We start from the raw sequence: 22,979 nt of genomic DNA on the forward strand, positions 1-22,979 counted from the left end.
AAATTAGATTAAAAAAATAACTGAATATATCTGATCTATAGGACACATTTAGAAAATCATTATTATCTAAAAGACAATAAAAAATATGGCAGTGAAAACACTGTTTAACTTGTATTTATGCACAGAATATGTGTATTGAGAATATATATTCTCTAGAATTTTATCACAAACTCAGTTTTGAATATTAACTAAAAAACATTATTTTGTTCAGTAAGAGTATTCATTTAAATTAGTTAATATTCATTGAACAGTTACTACATGCTAGTCCTGCTGAAGAAATGAAAACTAGGTAGTAAACTATACCTTGTCTCAAGCAAGCTATTGATCAAGAATGTAGAGATAAAATGAAAATAAATAGTGTAGAGATAAAATGACAGCGTTTTCCAGCACTTATTTAAAAATTATTAGTTGAATTCAGTAAAGTATCTATTTACAGTCTAGTTACTAAGCAACACTTTTCAGATTTTTTATATAATTAGTAAAATGAATGAATTTCACCTTCAGTATATTCTAGAGAGTTTTGTTTATGATTTCATACAGTACAGAGCTGATCTAGTGGCCTTGAATAATAACGTGCAATGAGAAACATTGTGCCAAATTCTCTTCTCTCTTTCAAGACCTGGTATGAGTGTGTGTATGAGCATGTATATTTACATAAAACCTTTCTGCATGATCTTTAAAGATTACTACACAATACTTCATTACTGAATATATTTGGCATATTAATGTGTGCTATAACTATTTCATTAACCATTTTGCCACTGGAAAGACTTCAGTTAATGACAAATTTTAAAAAAAGACACAAAATCTGTCATATTTGCTACATTTGATATGGTCACTCTCTCTATCTCAGCATATAAATGTTTTTCTTCCTAGGTAGAGTAAAACTCATTTGAATCAATTTTAAGTTCACTCAGTTCATTTTTACACATTTTATCCCACATACACATTTACACTAAGACAGTGATAATCTGTGATTTAATACAGCTTCTTGTGAGTCTTGATAGTCGTTGGACTTCAATAATTCTATACGATTTGTAAGTACAAGTTATTCTGGATCATTTTTACAAGTATAGATATTGCCAGGTGGCAATTTCTTCTAGAAATACTTTTAGACATTTTCATTTTCACCAACTACATGGCAATTAAGTAAATGCAAGCTTTTATACCAGACAATAAGATTCATTAATTAGACTGAAATTTTTAGGTGTGTGTTTTAGTAAAGTAGGGTATAGCTAGAACAATTTTTTATACTGTAGTCTAATTTTTTAGTATCTTACCATCTGTTTTTTAGGTCCAGATCTCCCCAAACAGTTCATAATGCACATTTAGTAGAGTTTTCAGATAATGGTGAAAATGTAGGTAATGTCTATGAAATAAATCTAAAGACAATGGAAATTGAAACAAGTGTTTTTTTTTTGTTTTTTGCATTTTTTTTGTTTTGTTTTGTTTTGTTTTAAGTTTATCTCAGTGTATATCCTAGTGGGCTGGCACTTCTAACAATTGGATCTGTACTAATCATGGACACCAAGTGACACCAATTTTAGTGACTAAATTGCTTCTTAAAATTTTCAATATCGGAAAGGTTCACAAAAGTTACTGACTTTACTAATTTAGGTTAATAGGAAATAATTTTGCTTAATAACCATACCCCAACAGAATTGCCAAGATCCTTACAATCCATTGTGCATATACAGTTTACAGTCAAAGACAGGTTATCCAATATTTTGTAGTGTCTGTAAAATATTTTCCTAAATCATGTGATCCTATTTTCCTTTAATGGATTTAAATAAAGTCTATTGTCTAGCAATCAGATCAATCATTTGAATTCCTGCTGATACACATATACAGAATCTCCTTGGGTTCCTTTTATTCTCACTCTCCCACTTGAAAATGATCTCATCCAAGCACATGTGACTTAAAATGTTTCAAATGCAAATTTCCAAAATCATGGGTATTTTCTCCATATTAAATATTTATACCCACTATAGTGAACAGTCAGTCACAAACCAGATTGCTTGGAAAATATTCAATTAGGTCCTCCAACACCATCCATTGAAGTGTTACCACAATATTAAGTAATGAAATTAACTCATTCAATAAATACACCATTATTTTAATATCTATTATATGCCAGATGTTACTAATTTATTATATTTATTCTTCACAAACACAAGTAATATCTCATACGTACTATTATATTGATAATAAAGGTAAGAAATTGGAAGTGATGAGAGAGAAGTTAATGACTGACAGCCTAATGTCCTCAAAACCAAATCTGTTCATAAACTGAACTGCATAGTTTATTTATTTATTTATAAAAGATTTTATTTATGTTTGAGAGAGAGAGAAAGCGAGCATAGATGAGGGGGGTGGTTCGGGGAGAATCAGACTCTGCTGAGCAAGGAGCCTGATGTGTGACTTGATCCCAGGACCCTGGGATCATGACCTGAGCCAAAGGCAGACACTTAACCAACTGAGCCAGCCACCCAGACACCCCTATATATTTCATTTAAGAGACTTTTGGGATATTTAGAAATAACTTCAGATTTTGAGATTGCTGTTTTCTTTACATATTGAGCTTGTTCACATCATAAAACTCAAGAAGAATTCTCATCTGACTATTTCTAATGTTTCTGTTAATAACTGATGAACTTTTCTTCTAACAAGAAAATGTCAAGTGAATAAAGAAAAAAAATTTAAAAGGAAAAGAAATACAATGAACAACTTTTTCCTACAAAAATAACAAACTATTTTAATTTATGTGAGATTATTTAAATCTTAAATTCTAATGAATAATACACAAGAACTAAGATTAATTACCTCCTGTAATATATATGAAAGCAAACATTTATGATTAATACTATAAAGATGATTGATTATGTAATAAATTATCCACAATACATGTTAACTAAATGATATTAACACATTGTGGAATGTGTAGTTATTTCTTAGTTAACTCATCAATTCAATCATTTAAATTAAAGTGTTCCTTTTGTAAGGGGTCAGATTTTGAGTGAAATATTTTCTTTCCACTACACAGTTATTAAATAAAATTTAAGGGATCAATTCAGTCAGTGCATAGTAAATTCCAGATTTCTCTGTTTTTCCTTTGAGCAGTTATCAGCTAGATGGACCATACAATTTGAATCAGTATCAAACTCTAAACTGTTTTTTTATTCAAATTGTAGTGATCTAGGATTTATATGTAACTATATTTCACATATATGTCAACTATACTTAGAAAATTTTTAAAATAGGGGTTCCTGGATGGGTCAGATGGTTAAGCATCTGCCTTCAGCTCAAGTCATGATCCTAGAGTCCTGGGATTGAGGCCCATGTCAGGCTCCAAGCTCATTGGGAAGTCTGCTTCTCCCTATCTATCTGTCTCTCCCCCTAATTGTGTTCTTTCTGTCTCTCTGTCTCAAATGAATAAATATTAAAAAAACAAAAAAAATTAAAAATAAATAAATAAATGAGGCAGCAAAAACATAAGCAAATACACATATACATATGCACACAGTTTAAGCAACATTCAAAGAAGCAGGCCAGTCCAGACACAGTGACATTCTATTATTTTATCATTCTATTAGCTGTTTGTAATACTGGGAAGATATACTTAAATAATTCACTATATTTTATGAGTATTCCTTTTTTACTTCATTAGTGAAATTATTAAGATAATTAGCTTTGCTAGGGCCTTTATCAAGTTTTTCTATATATGATTATTAGATTTTCTGCATCAGTACAGTGCATTATTATAAATATGTTAAGTTTAAAAGAAATGTCTAGTTTTCATTTGTTTAGACTATAGTCCTCTCTTCATATACCTCCTGAGATGTTTCCTACTTGCGGTTCCTGGCTACACATTAGAACCATTTAGGGAATCTCTGAAAATTCTGATGAATAGGCAACACCTTAAGCAAATCAGAATTATTGAATATGAGGGTCCATGCATTAATATTTTCTAAAGATCTGTGGGTAATTTCTGTGTGCAGCTAATGTGGAGAAATACAGAGGATAGAGATAGAGATCTTAGGATCCATGCTGTCATGATCTTCTTTGTCTTAAAAGGGAATTTAAAGGGTTTTTGTTCATTTTTTATTATATTGAGAATATAGTATTGAATTCTTTCTGATCAATGTCATTTTTACAAAAAAAGGTTTTTTGGATTCTGAATCTTTTAAAACAGTATTTCTCTGTTTACTCTGACTTAGGACTTTCAGGAGTTTCCTGATATAAAGAAAAATTAACATAAAATAAGAAAATATTTAATGAGAAAATTAGCAAATAGTTTTGTTAATGTATACATGTTATATTTAACATTTGGAGGTTGAAAATTGATATGACTTTTCAAATAATCCATTTAATATTTTATATTAGAAAGGGTTTCATCAAAACTGGTTGGAAACATGTTACTTAAAGTGTTAAATTGCAATTATAGAAAAAATGGGCTTATATAGAGTGAATCATCTCAATTCTTGATATAATAAATGAAGGATATCTTATCTTTCTATCAAGAGAGTTAGCCAAGAAGAAAGGAAACTTTTAATTTTTTTTCAAAATTCTTATTATACCCACACATTTGATTCAAAGGAAAACAGGGAAAACTTTGCAATAAAAATGTGTGCATTATTTCCTGGGCATTATGTATTAAATTATCAAACTAGAGACTAATAGTGCCCTTTGGGTCAATAGGCCACTTAAGCATTTAGTTAAATTTATATGAGTACATTGCTTGAAAGATAATTATAATGATATAAAATGATTCAGTTCAATGATTCCAGTGTGGCTTAAAGATAATGAATCTTTTGTATCATTCATCTAGGGAATATTAACATTATTGAGTCCCATGACTGCTAATGAGCTTTTTGCTAGAAAAAAAAAGAATAAATTACACAGGGAGATACTTTGGTTATTATAAGCATTATATTTAAAAAAGTAATTAGTATGCTTGTGAGTAAATAGGATTAGAATTGACTTTGATCATGAAGAAGCTGAATATTGTAGCCATCAAAATAATTTTTGTGAAAATTAATCCCTTAATAAAACTAGAAGAGTTATAGAGGTTTTAAATAAATAGAGTTAGGAAGATTTTAAGATATTGCCCATAACAGGGGAGATGGAAGAATTTCCTTTATATATACAGTACTCCTTTTATATTTAATAACATATAGTTTAGGAAACTTACAATGGAAAAGGACCACTTGATAGAAGAAGGTAGGAGGTCTGAGGATTTATAGTTCTAGAAACTTTAAATTTTCATAACAGGAAAACATAAACATGAAAATGTATCTAAATTATTGAACACAGTTTGTGTCCATCTCTGTGTCCTCCTCACTTTGGATTGCATTGGAATCAGTACTAATGAAGGTAGATAATCCCTGTACACACCTATGTTTGGAAAAATGAAGTCATTCCTGCCAAGCTGAGTATAGATTCTGATGTATGAAGGAAAATAGACTCTGGGTTTCTTGGAAACTGGAATGGTGCCTGTTTAATTCATGCTGAACCTTAGGATTTAGCATAGTCTCTGACACAGGGTAGACACCTAGTAAATAAATATGAAGTTAATTGAAGAAGCTAAATATTAAGAACTGAATTTGATTTTAGTTAGAAGTGACAAATAACTACGTATCAATTTTTTTTTTTTTAAACATTTTATTTATTTATTTGAGAGAGAGAGAGAGACAGTGAGAGAGAGCATGAGCGAGGAGAAGGTCAGAGAGAGAAGCAGACTCCCCGTGGAGCTGGGAGCCCGATGCGGGACTCGATCCCGGAACTCCAGGATCATGACCTGAGCCGAAGGCAGTCGCTTAACCAACTGAGCCACCCAGGTGCCCTACGTATCAATTTTTTATGGGATAGTTTATCCACTTATTCATAGCCCAGGTGAAATTTACTTAAGTCAAATTGTAAGACTAATTTTGTTCATATAGATGAATAAGGAGAAAATAGTAGCATGTCATAGCTGTACAAAATAGGGTGAAAAAATTTGGAAGCTTAAATTATGTCTGGGAGAATGTTTTAATTTGGAAAATAGACCTTTCTCTGGATTTCTGTGGGTCAACTATAAGACATAAAATACATCTAGAAAATGAGGAAGATAAAGCAGATAATTTTGGTACCTGTACCACATTCCCTGGCCTTCTGTGGAATTTTTACTTTGGTAGATAGGTTTGTGTGAGGTTAGACTTTCTTTGGCTTTTCCTCCTTCGCTATCTCACTTAACCTGCTCTCTGTGACAACTCTCAATAAGCTACTGTGCCTAGTCTTTTTTTTTTTTAATATTTTATTTATTTATTTGACAGACAGAGATCTCGTGTAAGCAGAGAGGCAGGTAGCGAGAGAGGGGGAACTAGGCTCCCTACTGAGCAGAAAGCCCAATGCAGGACTCCATCCCAGGACTCTGAGATCATAACCTGATCCAAAGGCAGAGGCCCAACACGCTGAGCCCTACTGTAGCCTAGTCTTATCACATCTTACGCTTTGTGGAGTGGGGAGGGACAAAATTCAAATAGGCAATTTTGGCCATTAAAAATGAATGGCTTCTTCAACAGACCTGGGTTGGGACCCTGATTCCATTTTGAAAAAAGTCATTTATTCTTTCAGAAGCTAGTTATGGAACATTTATTATCTTTTATGCTATGGGACACTGTAGTGAATAAGAGTAAGGAAGCAAACTACATACCGACCAAGGTGTTTTGTAGGAAAATATAAAGGCCTAAGATAATATTTTTGGTGTATATGAGGAAAAGGTGGACTTGTAACTGGAGCATAAAACTGGTATTAGTAAGAAGTGAGCTCTAACTACTGACCTGTATGCTTTAATCTTTCGGCTACTTTGTCTCTCCTTACTGCATTTTAGATCCTTATGTTGGCGGAGCTTCTTCCTCTCTATTTCAAAATATCCTTTGTTGTATCTCAACTCTTCCCTCAAACAAAACAAAACAAAAGCCACCCACCAGATATCATGATTGTACTATTTTCCATAGCCTAGACAACGTTTTCTGTAAAAATATCTATTTTTAAGAATCCAGTACACATATTTTTGAGTTAAAAGTTTCATTCTTTTACCTCCATTCTTTTTAAAACATAAAGCATACAGTTCAAAATCACTATCTTTACCTACATCCCTACTACTACCAACTAGTTAATGATTCGGGGGAAAATATAATTTAATCATAAGAAAAATTTACGCTGGAGAATTTTTGTAAGAATTTACTGTGGTAATGTTAGCAATAACATTTTGAAATTTGTTAAAAGCCAAACAACTACAGAAATTAACATTATTGCCGATTTTGTGGTGATGTATGTATTTAAAAAAACACAGAAATGTTGAGGTGCTATATGTTGGTAATTGAATTTAAATTAAAAAGAGTGAAAAAGAGGTGTTACCAGTTTTGTATTTTTGAAGACATGAATCTATTTTTATGTGTAATTGTGTGAACTTGTATTTCAAAATTTGAAATGCAATTCATCAAGAAAGTTGAATTTATATACATGATATGAGGCTTATATTTTTGCTGGCATAACAGTTTAATTTTAAATAACTTATTTATGAACATTTAGCATATTTATATTATGCATTTGATTCAGAAAAGTGAGATGTAGTTAGAATCTCCTCAGAGAAACTGATTTTTTAAAGAAGTTTTTGACTCTAGTCTTTTGTATATGTGCTGCCGAAGCGAGCACTTGACTCCAGTTTTGGCTGCAAAGAAATATGAACTTGAATCACCCTATTAGATATCTGATAAAGAGTGATTTTAAAATATGAAATTATAACACTCTGCCAGGTGGCAATTCAGATCTTTCCAAGTGTGTGAGATAATGGAACAGATTAAATGAAAGGTGATATTCAGTATAATGAAATGATGTTGTAATAAATGAGAACCTCTTGTTAGAATGATAGGAGATTGGGGTATTTTTTCCATGTGAAAAAAAGGAAACTCTACTAGGACATTCAGAAGAATGTAGCAATATTTGTTATTTAAAGGATTCATATATTTTAAAATTCAATTTTACACAATTCTTACAATTTTGCTATTAGATTTTAGCTAACTTGAATATATCTATCTGAAATATTACAAAATATGTTTCTCCCACAAAAGCAAGATTTTTTAAAGAATAGTATGATAAATTAATATTTAAGGAGGTAAATATAGAATATAAAATATAGATATGAAAATAAGTTTTCCTTTTGCTGCTTTCTCCCATTTTAGGGAATACTACTTTGGTTTTCTATGTAATTTTCCTTTGAGAGATTGACCCATAAGATGAAATATAATTTTCCAACTACATTTTCCAACTAACTTGTAAAAATGACATTTACCCCTGTGCATGCAAAGTCTGTGAGGTTAAAAAAAAACTTTATGTGATGTATTTGTGTTTTTAAATATCATTAATTTTTATCTTTATTCTTTAACCTGAGCATATAAACATTAAAAGGATAACATTTTTATATTATACTGCAAATAGATTATCCCAGAGAAAAATGCATGTTTTAGAGTGTAAAAAATAAAATAAACCTAAGATGAGTTTTGATTCAACTGACCTCTAAAATATCAAAATTTTAAGTTTCAATAGGTGATGAAAAGGAATACCATAATATCATGGGTGATCCTATTATTGTAGAAATCCCTGCATAAATAATCAGACAGAAAAAGTAGGGAGGAGTGAGGAAAGTTGCAGAGGAATCTTAATAGTTGTATCTGTTACAATGAAATTTGCAGAAGAGTTGTCAAGAGCCCAAAGGGTGAAAAAGTTGAGAAGGAAGAAGTTTAGAAAGAAGTTACTATGGTTTCTGTCAGGTGTGACAGTGTTTTAAAAAAATGAATAGAAAAGAGAAGTAATGGAAAGCAACTGTTTCACCTTAACAATTTTGTGCAAAGACTGCCAATTTTCATGCGAAACTAAAAATCTGATACAAGGTGAAATCTCATAAATGAGATTCTGGAGGCAAGTTTGAACAGCTTTGATGCCTGATAACTAATTAAATTGCAAGTTGTTGAGAGAGGTTTTAAATTTCCTGAAAACATTAATTCAAAAGTTCCACCAGGAATTAAACCATGATTTACTAAACAAATGAAAATCTAAAATAATTGCCTTTGTTGAGATCATTTTTATCAGCTCTTCAGTCACCATAACGAATCTATCATACTTCACTCCGATTTTCAGAATATTATAAATTCCTGTTATTTCTGTTTAACATTATATCCCATTATTATTTCTTCAAACATTTAAAATAACCAGTAGTTTCAAAATGGCTAAAAAAAAAAAACTTTAGAGGCTCTTAATTCAACTCAGATATTAGAAACTAATGAGCAGGTAAACTTGTCTATTTTATCCATGCATTTCTATGGTTAGATTTCTAGCTTTTGTATCATTTTAACTCACTCTGTTTAGGTATAGGCAGGCAGCCTTAAGCTGATTAAAATTATGAGTCAATACTATCTTAAAATTCACTCAAAACATCTTTAAATGCATTAAATCGTTCAGAAATTGTATAGCCACGGAGGGTGTTTATCTTAGAGATTCTTCTTTTTTTTGTACTTTGAGTGGTATGGCATACTGAATGTTAAGCATAATTAATTCTACTGCCCAGTTTCCAAAATTGATCTAATTGCCGTAGAATGGTACTGCATTCAGAGATTCAGTTTCTTCTTCAAACAAATAGATATCATTTAAATGCTATTTGTTATCTCTTTCACAACAATATTAAACAAACTCATCTCAGAATTTGACTTTGGGAAAACAGTATTCTATTCACATAAACTTGAGCCCTTCCTTTAGGTTATTATAACTTCTTTTTTTTTTTTAAGACTTTATTTGTTTATTTGACAGAGATCACAAGTAGGCAGAGAGGAGGGCAGGCAGGGGGAGGGGGAAGCAGGCTCTCTGCTGAACAGAGAGCCCAATGTGGGGCTAGATCTAGGTCATGAAATCATGACCTGAGTTGAAGGTAGAGGCTTAACCCACTGAGTCACCCAGGTGCCCCTATTATGACTGTTTTAAGCAATTTCAAATATACTTTGGATTAATAATATAAATATACATCAATAAGTAATTTCAATTCACTATGATCATTTTCATACTTATGACTATAGATAATTAATGCATCTTCTAGAGTGGTTCAGAATTTTTTTAAAGATTTTATTTATTTATTTGAGACAGGGAGTGAGAGAGAGAGCACAAGAGCTGTGGAGTGGGGGGAAGGTGAGGCAGAGGGAGAGGGAGAAACAGACTCCCTCCTAAGCGAGGAGCCAGAGGCAGGGTTTGATCTCAAGACCCTGAGATGATGACTTGAGCTGAAGGCAGACACTTAACTGACTGAACCACCCAGGTGCCCCTAGAGTGATTCAGAATTTTTAAAAAAACTGTTTTTGAATCCAGGTTTGAAGCACTCGCAAGACAAGAACTACATATTTCTTGTTCTTTGTTTCTTCTAGAACCTACCATTTTGTCATCTAAATAAATTTTTAGGAAGTTAATTGATGCTAATAGTTTTCTCCTTGAATCATAAGGACTCAGTATATATTTAGAATATTATTATCATAGTTTATGTGAAACATCTCTTTTGTTTCTGGTCTATAATGTTTATTTTTCAAAATACTAAATACATAAAAAGAGATGTAAAAAAGAAAAAAAAGTAAACATTGCCAATCCTATAGCATTCCAGAGAGGGCAAATTTTATTTTACTCTAAATTTTTAGACATTACTTTGTGTGTGTGTATATATATATGTATACACACACACACACACACACACATATATATTAATATACACACTCATATATATACACATTTGTATATATATTCAATATAATTTTTCTTAATTTGCTTTTTTTAAAATTTTTTTTTGAACATCTTATTTATTTATTTGAGAGAGAGAGAGACAGTGAGAGAGAGCATGAGCGAGGAGAAGGTCAGAGGGAGAAGCAGACTCCCCGTGGAGCTGGGAGCCTGATGCAGGACTCGATCCCGGGACTCCAGGATCATGACCTGAGCTGAAGGCAGTCGCTTAACCAACTGAGCCACCCAGGCGCCCCTTTAATTTGCTTTTTTCACACAAAAATAAACATGGATATATTTTCAGGTTGATGATTAGAAATAAATATCAATGCTTAAAAAATATCAGTGCTGTTAATAAGATTATAAACTTCAATTTTATTTACGCACAAAATTTATTTATGTATTGATGTATTTGTTTAAGAAGGGGCGAGAGAGAAAGAGAAGGGAGGAGGGGCTAAGTGAGAGGGACAGAGAGAGAATCTTAGACAGGCTTCACTTCCAGTGTGGAGCCTGACAGGGAGCTGGATCTCACAACCCTGAGACCATGACCTGAGCCAAAATTAAGAGTCAGATGCTTAACTGATTGAGCCACCCAGGTGCACCCCAAATTTATTCAATCAAACTCATTTTGTTGAATATTTAGAATTTATACTTTCAGTTTGATAATCACAGATGCATGGATGCATATCTTTGTGTCCAATTGTTTTATTAAAGTGCATTTCTAAACTTTGGATTGCTGAATCATATGTAATCTCATTAAATTTATATGATACATCAAAAAGGAATATTTCTAAAAGGTTATATCAAAATTACATGTACACAAGCATTAGGTATAATTCTGATCACCCCCACCTTCACAAACACTGTATTATACTTTACTTAAAATTTTTTATTAGGATAACAGAATAATATTTTTAAAAAATTTTTAATTTGTATTTTTGATTAATAATAAAGTTGTATATTTTTTCATGTATTTATTCTTCATTGTGTTTTTGTGTGTTTTTTGTTTTGTTTTGTTTTGTTTTTCATACTGGTGGTACCCTTCACCAATTTTTAAATTGCGAATCAGTTATAATATTTCTTAAAGATCATTATTTGAAATTTTTTCAACTTTTATTATGAAAGTCTCAAATCCAGTAAAGCTAAGGGTCTTTTACAATGAACAGTGTTGATCTACCACCTAGATTTTACCACTAATATGTTTCTAAATGTGCTGTAGCACAAATGAGTACATATAATCTTTACCCTTGCCATATGTTAATTTATATTACAATGTTAAGGGATGCCTGGGTGGCTCAGTCAGTTAAGCATTTGCCTTGGCTCATGTCATGATCTCGGAGTCCTGGGTTTGAGCTGCACTCTGGCTCAGCGGGGAGTCTGCTTCTCCCTCTCCTGCTCCTGCCCCCACTGCTTGTGTTCTCTCTCTCTCTCACTTGCTCGCTCTCTCTCAAATAAATAAAATCTTAAAAGTAATTAATTAATTTATTTTACAGTGCTAAAATGTATAAAGAAATGTACAAACCCAAGTATGTATTCTCAGTTTTGACAAATACATGCAGATCTATAACCAGAACCTAAGCAAGATTATAATAAGAACTTTAACCCTTTATATTTCATGTCTTTAACTTTTTCTTTTCTCTTTTTAAATTCTTAATATTTTTTAACCCACTGAGCCACCCAGGCGCCCCTTAAATTCTTAATATTTTGCTATATGAATTTTTAAAATGTAATTAGTTGAATGGATTTTTCCCTTTTATGTTTTCTACCTTTTAAGTCTGCCCTAAAATGATCTGTGCACTAAGACTATAAAACTACTTATTTGTCTTCTGGTAACTGTAATTCTAGTGTGATCACATGTTTAACAAGATTCTTCTTGTTTTATTGCTAAGTTGAAGGAAATAATAAGTGCCATCAGTAACATCCCCCAATATCCAGAGAAAGTCCAAAAGAGAAACATTTTTTTTTTATAACTATTAACTAAAAGCAAAACCAGTCCCAATCAACAATTGGTATTTGTTGGAGAGGAAACAGTGCGTTGGTAGTCAAAGGTTTTCCCTATTTGTTGCTTAGAAAGCACAGTGTAAAAAGACTTCACACATAATTACCTCAACTTATAATTACTATAACTACCATGAACTTTATATTCATTTAGCTCTTAGATTTGTCCTGATCTTAAGTGTAATTTTTGCCAAGAACAAGTCTAAAAACTGAACAAATATAAAGTGTGTGGGTAACATGATGTATGACAGCTTTTCAACCTGCTGTCTTTAATAAAATAAACACAGATTTTATTTTAAAAAGTGAAAAACAAAAACAATTCAAAACAAACACAATTTGCTAACGTAATTGTATTCAACAAGTTGTGGTCGCAAACTTCTTTGAAAACACTGAGACAAAGAAAGAAAAATACAATCTAAAATGTGTACATCCTATTTGGAAGATTTTTAATAATGATCATAGAGAAACCTCTGGGGTTTACCAGAAACAGATAATAAAGCCCAGGTTAATTTTAAATTAACAGAACATTATATAGAATAGATACTCTTCAGTATGGTACATACTAAAATGTTTCAAGGTTAATACACAGACCTCACATTATTTTATTCAGAATAGGTTACTCTCTCAGGTAAAATGAGGTTCAAAGAAATGTTAATAGGTGATATTGCAAAAACATTTGTCTACTGGAAAATATTATGTAGGTGATTTATGAAAGGAAGTTATATTTTTTATTCACCAATGTTAAGTACTGCTAAGCCTACAGAGATAGCATCCCTGTTCCCAGATGACCATCACTTACTTCTAAATGCAAGCTCTAGTGTCACTTTGTGATCTTCTTGTTATCCTCCATAGCTAGAACTGACCTTTCCTTCTTTTGTGGTCCACTTTCCCAATGGCAGTTACACTAGGATTCCTGTAAGCCTAATTGGCATGTGTGCTTTATACATCTGCCCCTTTCTAATGGGCTGTAACCCTTGAGCAGGAAGTGGTGGATCATTCTATTTTTAGAATTTCAAATGTTAATTAGTAATTTTAAATGGATAAATGGCTTAAGCATTTAGATCAAAAAGAAAGTTCTTTACTGTAATTTTGTTGTATATATCTACATTCCTTGACCGTGTCTGCTATCACCTTAGACCCAACGAAAATGATCCCTTGCCTACCTATTTTAATGCTTCCAAATGATCTCCTACTTCTCCCCCAGCCATTCTTATTATTTGTTGAGTGGGACAAAGGCTACTCAGATACAATGTCAACACACCAAATATAAAATGTAACTTTTCCGGGAAAACTAAACAGTGTGTCACACCACAAAGTTTTTACTTCAAAGAGGATTTCCTCTCTCTTCTCTGCTGTGGAACTACACCTGTTACTTTGTATCACATTCCTCTTTTCATTCGGATTATCCCAGACTGTGCTGACCCTGTTTACTGTGTGTTGCATAGTTTATTGTCTCCTTCCCCATGGACTGTAAATTTCACAACAATCGCCTTTCTTGTTCAGAGTATTCTACCACAGGAACATAAGTACCACAGGGTCCAAAACCTCAGACCGTTACAGTGTCTCGCACATTGTAGAAACTCATCAAATATTTGTTGAAAGAATGGATGAATGTTTTGTATAGCATACATATGGTAGATATGCAGAAAATATTTGTTGCATTATGAATTATTTAATTAATGAATATATTTACTTATAAAGATTTAGGGGATCAAATTTAGTAACATCTTAAAATGCATTTCATAAGCAAAATGTGTGTTTCTATTATAACTTAATTTAATGATGGATGTTTTCCAAACTATATTCGTACACTTTTACTTTGTACTAGTGGAAATACTTTTGTCCAAGTCTTTTTGAATCCGTAATTCCCCACTTAAGTTTTAGGAGAAATGGAAAAATAAAACAGTGACAAAATTATAAAAATTGTTGAACATCTTCATGAAAGATGTAATTATATACTTTAAGAATATACATTTAATTTGATACCCTAAATTATGCACCCACACAGCTAAAGACAGACTACTGAAAGATTTGACATTTAGATGCTCTTGCCATGTGATGTTTCATAGGCTGTAAGAACAGAGCTACTGCTCTTTTCTTCATATTAGCATTATACAGACCACAGTGAAAGCAGAATACAACAAATAAATAGGTATTTGAGTTTAATTAACCAGTTTTAAAAAAAAATAATGATATGTTTTGATATTTCTAAAATAGAAAGTTTAAAAACTGTCACTATTTCCCACACTATTGTTCTCAATGTTGACATGTTATTACTCCTAATTGGTCAAGAAAGAAAGTCTCACACTTGACATTTAGCCACATGTTCACTTCTCAAAACCAGCTGCAGTTTTTATAAATCTGTATTTCAAGGAAGATTAACAACTAGTTCTATATTTATTTCATGGAGAAATTCATTTCAAGCTATTATTCCATCTTAGATCTAATGAATTTGATAGACTAACAGTGAAGAAAGGTTAATAATGTTTCTTGGATGGAATTACCATCTATCAAATGCTTTGATGGGGCCTATTTCTTATTATTTTGAGTTATTAGTAAAAATCACAGCAAGGGGCAAAACAATCTATAATATTATTGGTACTACTAGTGTCTCTGTGGGGAAAAAAATGCATACTTGACTATACCCATGGGGATTTAACAATTGTACAGAGACTGAAAACAGTTTACTACATTGTTTTATATTATTGATATCGTATAGTTTCTTTGTAAAGATTATTAGTTCTTTTGTTGTTTCTATCATAATTTTGCCAAGCTAAAAATGGATGGTTCAAGTATGCAGCCATGAAATTAAAACTAATCATGAGTTGATTTTAAGTTGTTGAATTTTAGTGGAGCACCTAGGTGGCTTAGTCCTTAAGCATCTGCGTTTGGCTCAGGTCATGGTCCTGGGGTCCTGGGATCAAGCTCTGCATCAGGCTCCCTGCTCAGTGGGAAGTCTGCTTTTCCCTCTCTCACTCCCCCTGCTTGGTTCCTGCTCTCACTGTCTGTCTGTCTGTCAAAAAAATAAAAAAAATCTTTAAAAAAAAAGTTATTGTATCTTAGAATATTTAGACTATGCTTTAGAGGTAAGGAGTCATATATTTGTTTCTGTGAAACCATATAAATTATATTAGTTTTCCATTTTTAAATTGGGATGTGAATTTATAACTTCTGAATTATGTAACTTTATTATTCATGATAAGCAGCTTCTGTTTAGACATGTTCTTATTACTATTACTTTATCTAAATGATAATGTTTTGGAAGAAATCACTAATTTATATACATAGATAGAAATGGAAACCAAGTGATATAAATTACATTAAAATCCCAGTATCATTGTTTTCTTTGCAAAACAAAAATTCTGATGGCTTATCCAAAAGGAGAAATTCCATAGAATAGTCTGTGAAGGTGAATCGTGATATGGGTAGAATTTCCACTATTGTTTTATTTCATATACTTTCTTTATATACTTTGTTTAACTTTACTTCAGGAACATAAATAATGCAACTAATGTAATTATATAAATACCAATAAATTTTATTCTTTTTTAATTTTTAAGTTAGAGGACAAGTTCATATACAACATTTTAAAATGCTAGAGTCCAAGTACTCACCTCATTTCAGGGATAAAGATTTGTTTATGATGCTAGATCTTCAAATTCCCAGGAACTTGGCCTTCATATATACGGTGGGTATTATGTGCTTTTATCATTTACATTTATGAGCACATGCCCTGTGCTATTGCAACACATCTGTTTGGGAATAGAGTTGGCATGGCATACCAAGTTACAAAGAGAATACAAAGATGATGCTGGAGATAATACTTAATGTTTAACATTAAGTTCAAGACTAAATAAGAGTCATTTATATCCATGGGATATGTTAGAGACATTGAAGGATTAACACTGAGCAGAAAACTTGCCTAGAGTCCCAAGAGTCTGGGATAAAGATCCCCTTGGAAGTTTACCTGAACCACTGGTGATGCGGGTGGGGGCCCTCCGTATTTACCTGGCAGGGCAACAGGGTTAGGCAGAAAAGGCATTAAGTGAATGTTTTTCTGAACTGCTCTTGGTTCCAGAGTGAGTTAGGATACAGAATTCATGAAGAGCCTTATGGGGGCCTTGTAGGAAGTCAAAGTTTCTTACACAAAAGATTATGAAATAATCAACCACCCACTGCAGCCAGAGGAAAAGAAGATCATAGCCAGATGTCATAAGTGGAAGTAGTAGAAGTACTAGAAGCTGAGGTGAAGCTAAATAAGTACGTCATCACTTTTACACCTTTTCTAAGGTGAGATTTATACTTAATACAGAATCAACAGTCATTAGTTAGCAGACGTCAGCAAGACGTAACTGGCCTTGACATATAATTCGGGAACTGTAGGAGGCTGGGGACATAGCAAGCACTCAAGGACCTCCTGCCCCCACACCACCCCCGCTTTTTTTTTTTTTTTTAAACTCTCCACCACCATGAGATCTCATAAGTCAGGTTCTCCCCCGTCCTGCAGTCAAGAGGTACTATTTTAGAGAGACAAACAGAAGAGAAGGATGTTTGAGAGAGTGAACATTTTTACTAAGAAGACACTAAACACCTACCTAGAAAGGTTAAAAAATTCATTCAAGGTAACAGAGTCAGTAAATGGCAGAGGTGAATTTGAACCTAAGAAGTTCTGTTCCAGATACCATGTCATAACTACCATACTATTTCTTTTGCTCCAGATCTTGGTACACTTGAGAATGTACTGTGAAGCCTATAAGCTCACACACTGAACAGAAATTAGGAAGCAATTTGGAAAGGAAACTCTGTGAAGCAGATAAGATAAAATTCAAAATTTCTCTGGAATGAGGTATGCTGGCTAAGAGTAAACAAGGTGTATATTAATTATGTTTTAGCAAGTTCGGTAGATGGGTCTATTGCATTAAGCAGGACATCAATGTAGATGTTATGTGACTACCTGGTTCATATCATCTTATTGGCCCATACCCAGGGGATACTAGCTAGAATGAAAATTGGTTAGAAATCATTGAATTGTAGGGACATCTGGGTGGCTCAGTCAGTTAAGCATCTGCCTTCAGCTCAGATCATGATCCTAGGGTCCTGGGATTGAGTCCCACATTGGGCTCCTTGCTTAATTAGCAGGGTGCCTGCTTCTGCCTCTGGCTGCTGTTCTCCCTGTTTGTGCTTGCTCTCTTGATCTCTGTCTCTCTCTAACAAATGAGTAAATAAAATCTTTAAAGAAAAAAAAATAAAAAATCGTTGAGTCGTATTCTTCAGAAGTGTCTAGTGTTATTTTATCTCCTTGTCCTTTGAAAAATCCCAAACATATTGAAAGTACTATACCAGTTTTCCTGGAAGAGGGGAAAAGAATAGATTCCTAAATACCAGGAGAGAACAGAGATTTCAGTGGTCTCCTGAATATCAGGAATCTGTGACCACCACCCTGTGACAAAACTAGTGGAGGTAGTAAGAAATTTTATATTTGGCTGCTGCGCCTTAGAGACTGCATGTGCCGGTCTTTATAATGACTCCATTACCATGCACATGGAGTGGAATTTCCACAGACACCAGCTTTCAAGGAACCTAAAGATCTTGGTTAATGTTGCTAGTAGCAGCAATCATGACAGATTGTTCTAAAATACCCTTCCCCTGATCCTGTGTGTTGCTACATGAGCCTCCAATCTTAATGAAGTGACCTTGATATGGTTACTTTAGATGATATGGCGTATTGAGATGCTAGCAGAAAGATGGAGTGAGACCACAGTTGTCATTAATATGAAACTACCCTGAGAAGTGATAGGATGGAAGCTAATAGGATTTTTTTTTTTTTTTTGAAGCTAATAGGATTAAATCAGGACCCAGGTCCATTAGAAGTCCCTGATTTTTGACACTTAGGGAAGTAAGCTTCAAATCAATTAACGACATGCTTCTTGCCTCACAGTGTACTGTGAGGGTCCATAGATATGAACCTCCTTGTGTCTGTAGTTCCCAGGAGTATTATATTCTTATTCTAGCCCAAATTCAGTCTTTAGCAATTCATTACAAATTTTAGCTGAATCTTCTTGCCATTGCTTGTATGTATGTAGGCTCTGGTTTTTTTGTTTTTTTGTTTTTTTTCCTTGTGATCAGCCCACAGATTAAATCAGAGCTTGTGCCTCATCTGTCTTTGGAGGTACCTATCTTTTATTTAATTTTGGTCTATAGTCCTGTAAACTTAGCTTTCCAATAGATTCAATTAAAGCTTTGATTTTGCAGATTTTTCAGCTTTACTTAATATTGTTTAAGTTGGAGTGCTGATCGTTCCATCTTTCTACATCTTAATTAGAAGCTGGGAGTCCTTTCACATGATCTTTGACTTTAAAATAATTCTATAGGGTGCCTGGGTGGCTCAGTGGGTTAAAGCCTCTGCCTTCGGCTCAGGTCATGATCTCAGGGTCCTGGGATCGAGGCCTGCATCAGGCTCTCCGCTCAGTAGGGAGCCTGCTTCCCCCTCCCCACCCCGCCTCTCTGCCTACTTGTGATTTCTGTCTGTCAAATAAATAAATAAATAAATCTTAAAAAAAAAAATTCTATAATGAAGACCATACTCAATGCTCTTCAAACATGAATAAAGCATACATAATTTTTTTTTTACTACTTTGCTCCTTAAATTTGCTCTTTAAATAGAATTGTTCAGATTTTTCTGGATCTCAGAAAGTCCCTATATTTGGTTTGAACATAAAGAAGTTTAAAGGGTATTTTACATATTTTCTTGACATTTGGAACTGTTAGTTTCTTCTTCATCTGGAAGATTTTTGAAATGACAGAAACAGTCATAATGTATATAGATAATATTTAATAGATTCATACAAACTCACTTCTCATTATTAACTATATTCTACATTAAAATTGCTTTAGTGAAGATAATCATTTTTGAAACAGGACCACAATTGAAAATTATATGTGCTGTGAAAGTATCAAGTTGTTGAATTTTTGACCATTTAGGGTTTTATTTAAATTATAATTTCTAGTTGGATAAAACATTTCAGGATTTAATAAAGCAGTAAGGATCCTAGTATGCATTTTGGGAAGGTCCGTCTGGCATCTGGGAAAATTATCTGAGAATGGCAGTAGAAGTAGGGTGACCAGTTTAAAGACTACTGAAGTACCCAGAGAAAGAAATTATACACAAATTTAGCAGTGGAGAAAGCAGAAAAAGTGAATAGATTTGAGAGATAGTGAAGAAGGAAAAACTGAACAGGATTAGGTAACGAAATTAGCTAAAGAGAGTGAGGAGGTGTCAGACATCCAGATTTGTGTCTTGTGAAATCCTGGACATGGCAGAGTTGATTTCCAGTTTAGACACGCTGACTTTGAAATAGATACCAACAGGCAATTGGATGACTGAGTCTGGTATTCCAGAGACCAGTAGTTCAAGTGGCGAGAAATTATGAAGGGAAAAGGATGGAACAAGAATGCCCGGAATTCTTCTCAGCAACTTATATTGTTATGTGCCCAGTTTATATTGTTGGGATATTTATCTATCCGTCTGTTCACTCAGTAATTTGCTTGGTACTATGCTAGTGCGGGGGATAAAATGGAAGTGAATAAGGGTGATTCCTACTGTCTTATAGCATACCATGAATTTCTTAAAATATATAACAGCACTCCTAATGTACTGTTCTGTAAAATGTTGTTCTGGGCAAGGCTAGTTGTGTACATATTAAATTAATTCCCAATGCCTAAATGAAGGGCAGGAGGGCTGTTTTTTGGCTCCTTCTTGGAGATGAACTGTATGTATTAGTAATTGAAAGCACTGGGGAGCCCTACTCTTAACAAATGTGTCTAACCAGAATTTTTGAGCATGAACCAGTTTTTTTAAGATATCATACCTGTTTATATCTTTTTAGGTATAATACTGGTTTTGGATACAATGATTTCTAGTACGGTGTTCATATGTGTTATTTCATTTTGAACTTCAGGTCCTTTGTGAATCTGTATCAAATTTAAATTGCTTCAATTCTCTGGCTTCTCTTTTTGCTGAAAGCAGAAGCTCATCATTCTCATGATGTTCTTAAAGGACCATTATTTCCCTAATTAATGACTGTGTCCTATTAGAACTACTGAAACAAAAATCTTATCATCTCACTAAATAGTTAGAATAAGATCTTAACAATATTCTTTCATCTGTATCAATTTTAAAATATGAAATAATTTGAATGAGTATTTCTAGTTTTCTGAATAAAAGGGAAGAAAGTGAGGTACTCTTCTGAATTCTTGACTGAAAACTAGCTAATCTATGTGGTATTCTCGAAAGTTATCAGGCATAAAGAAATATTCCTGTTGCTATTCTACCTTGTCCTGATTTATGTTTTGGAGAATTGCTCTTGTGAGGGTAGCATCACTGCACATCAAAGCCTGTCATGTGTAGTGCCTGTACTTATCTTTAATTTGGGAGTTTGGGTGGGTCACCATATTTGTCTGTTTAAACATATGAGATATTTATACCAAAAGCAAGTCTTTTTCAATATTCAGTCATATAGGCCTTTGTTCTTCTTTGACTTTAGCAGTATAAGTCCCTATTTGAAGTTTATGCTAAGCTTCCAAAAATTAATTTTACATATATTATATAGCCAGAATATAAGTAAATAGTTATCTATTGCTGTCCCTAAACTGAGTGCCTTAACAAAAACAGACAGAGACCGTTTATTATCTCACAGTTTGTAGGTATAGTTCAGTTGGGTTCCTCTAGCTCAAGGTCTCTCATGAGGTTGGAGTGAATGTATTCATCACAGTCATTTCTGTTTATCTGGGAATAACCCACTCCCAAGCTCACTAACAACACTTACAGTAGGCCTCAGAAGATTCTCTTTCAAACTTACTTGACTGCAGGCAAGCCTTAGGTCTTCACTGGCTGTAGGTGACGGTTATCAGTTGCTTCTAACATGGGCCTCCTCACATGGCTGCTCTCAACACAGCTGCTTGCTTCTACTGAGGGAAGGGTTCCAGAGAGAGTTAGAGAGACTGAGCAGCCAAGACTGAAACCACAATCTTTTTATAACCTATTCTTAGAAGTAACAGCCTATCACTTCTGCTATATTCATTAAAAACAAGTCTCTGAAATTGTCGAATCACTGTACTGTATATCTGAAAGTAATATAACACTGTATGTTAACTATATTGAAACAAAAAAAATAAATAAAAACTAGTCTCTAAATCTGCACAGATTCAAGATGACTGAGTTCTACAACAGTGAGAATATCAGGAGGCAGAAATCATTGGAGACCATCCTAGAAACTGCCTACCACACATATAGTTATGTTTCAATGCTAAATTGTTAACAAGAGAGAACAAGTTTTCTCTCCTACATTTTTCATGAATGATTACTACCTGAGATTTGTTTTGATAACTTCAAGCTGAGATGTTAAATCAAATTCAAAACAAATTCAAAAGGAAAGAAATGGAAAATAAATGTGACTTTAAGTTCTATAAAGTGACATAATTAAATTTGAAACAGATACCCAAGTTCAATTCAATTCAGAACTTGTTTGAGAAATAGTACATTAAATCTTGAACAAGATACAAAATGAATAAGAAACAACCCTTGATCCTAAATATGAGTTTGACCTTAGGCTCATGTGCTTCCTGGTTAGGTGACTAAAATAGGTTGTTTGGGATAACAAGTGTTCCCATCTCATAGGACTGCTATGAGAATATAATTTTGTGACGATAAAATGAAATAAACCATATACAACTACACAGCTATTAAAATTCTTAGTACAGTACTTAGCACACTTGTAATCACATAATAAATAATAATAGTTGTGATGACCATCATGATGATAATTGCTAACAATAATCTAACACTTCCACTATGCTTGAAGCTGGTCTAAGGGTTATAAACTATTATTTGTATTTTCTTATTATTAGTCAAGGAGCTTAGTATTCTGAGGTTATCTATCGAGGGTCTGCTACTTGGGCCAAATTATTTGACCTTCACAATGCTGGAAATTCTTCTTTATAAAATGACAATACTGATAGTGCTTTAAAGAGCCAATACTGTGCTCGCTTCGGCAGCACATATACTAAAGAGCCAATACTTGTAAAACTGCTTAGGACACTATCTGGTATACTCTAAATGTTTAATATTTAATGCAAATTATCATTTCAGCATAATTATAAAAGTAAAATAGCTATAACACCTGACAAAAACA

This window comes from Enhydra lutris, unplaced genomic scaffold, assembly GCF_002288905.1.
Source record: "Enhydra lutris kenyoni isolate GAN:26980312 unplaced genomic scaffold, ASM228890v2 scaffoldscaffold28, whole genome shotgun sequence".
In the NCBI taxonomy this organism is placed as follows: domain Eukaryota; kingdom Metazoa; phylum Chordata; class Mammalia; order Carnivora; family Mustelidae; genus Enhydra; species Enhydra lutris.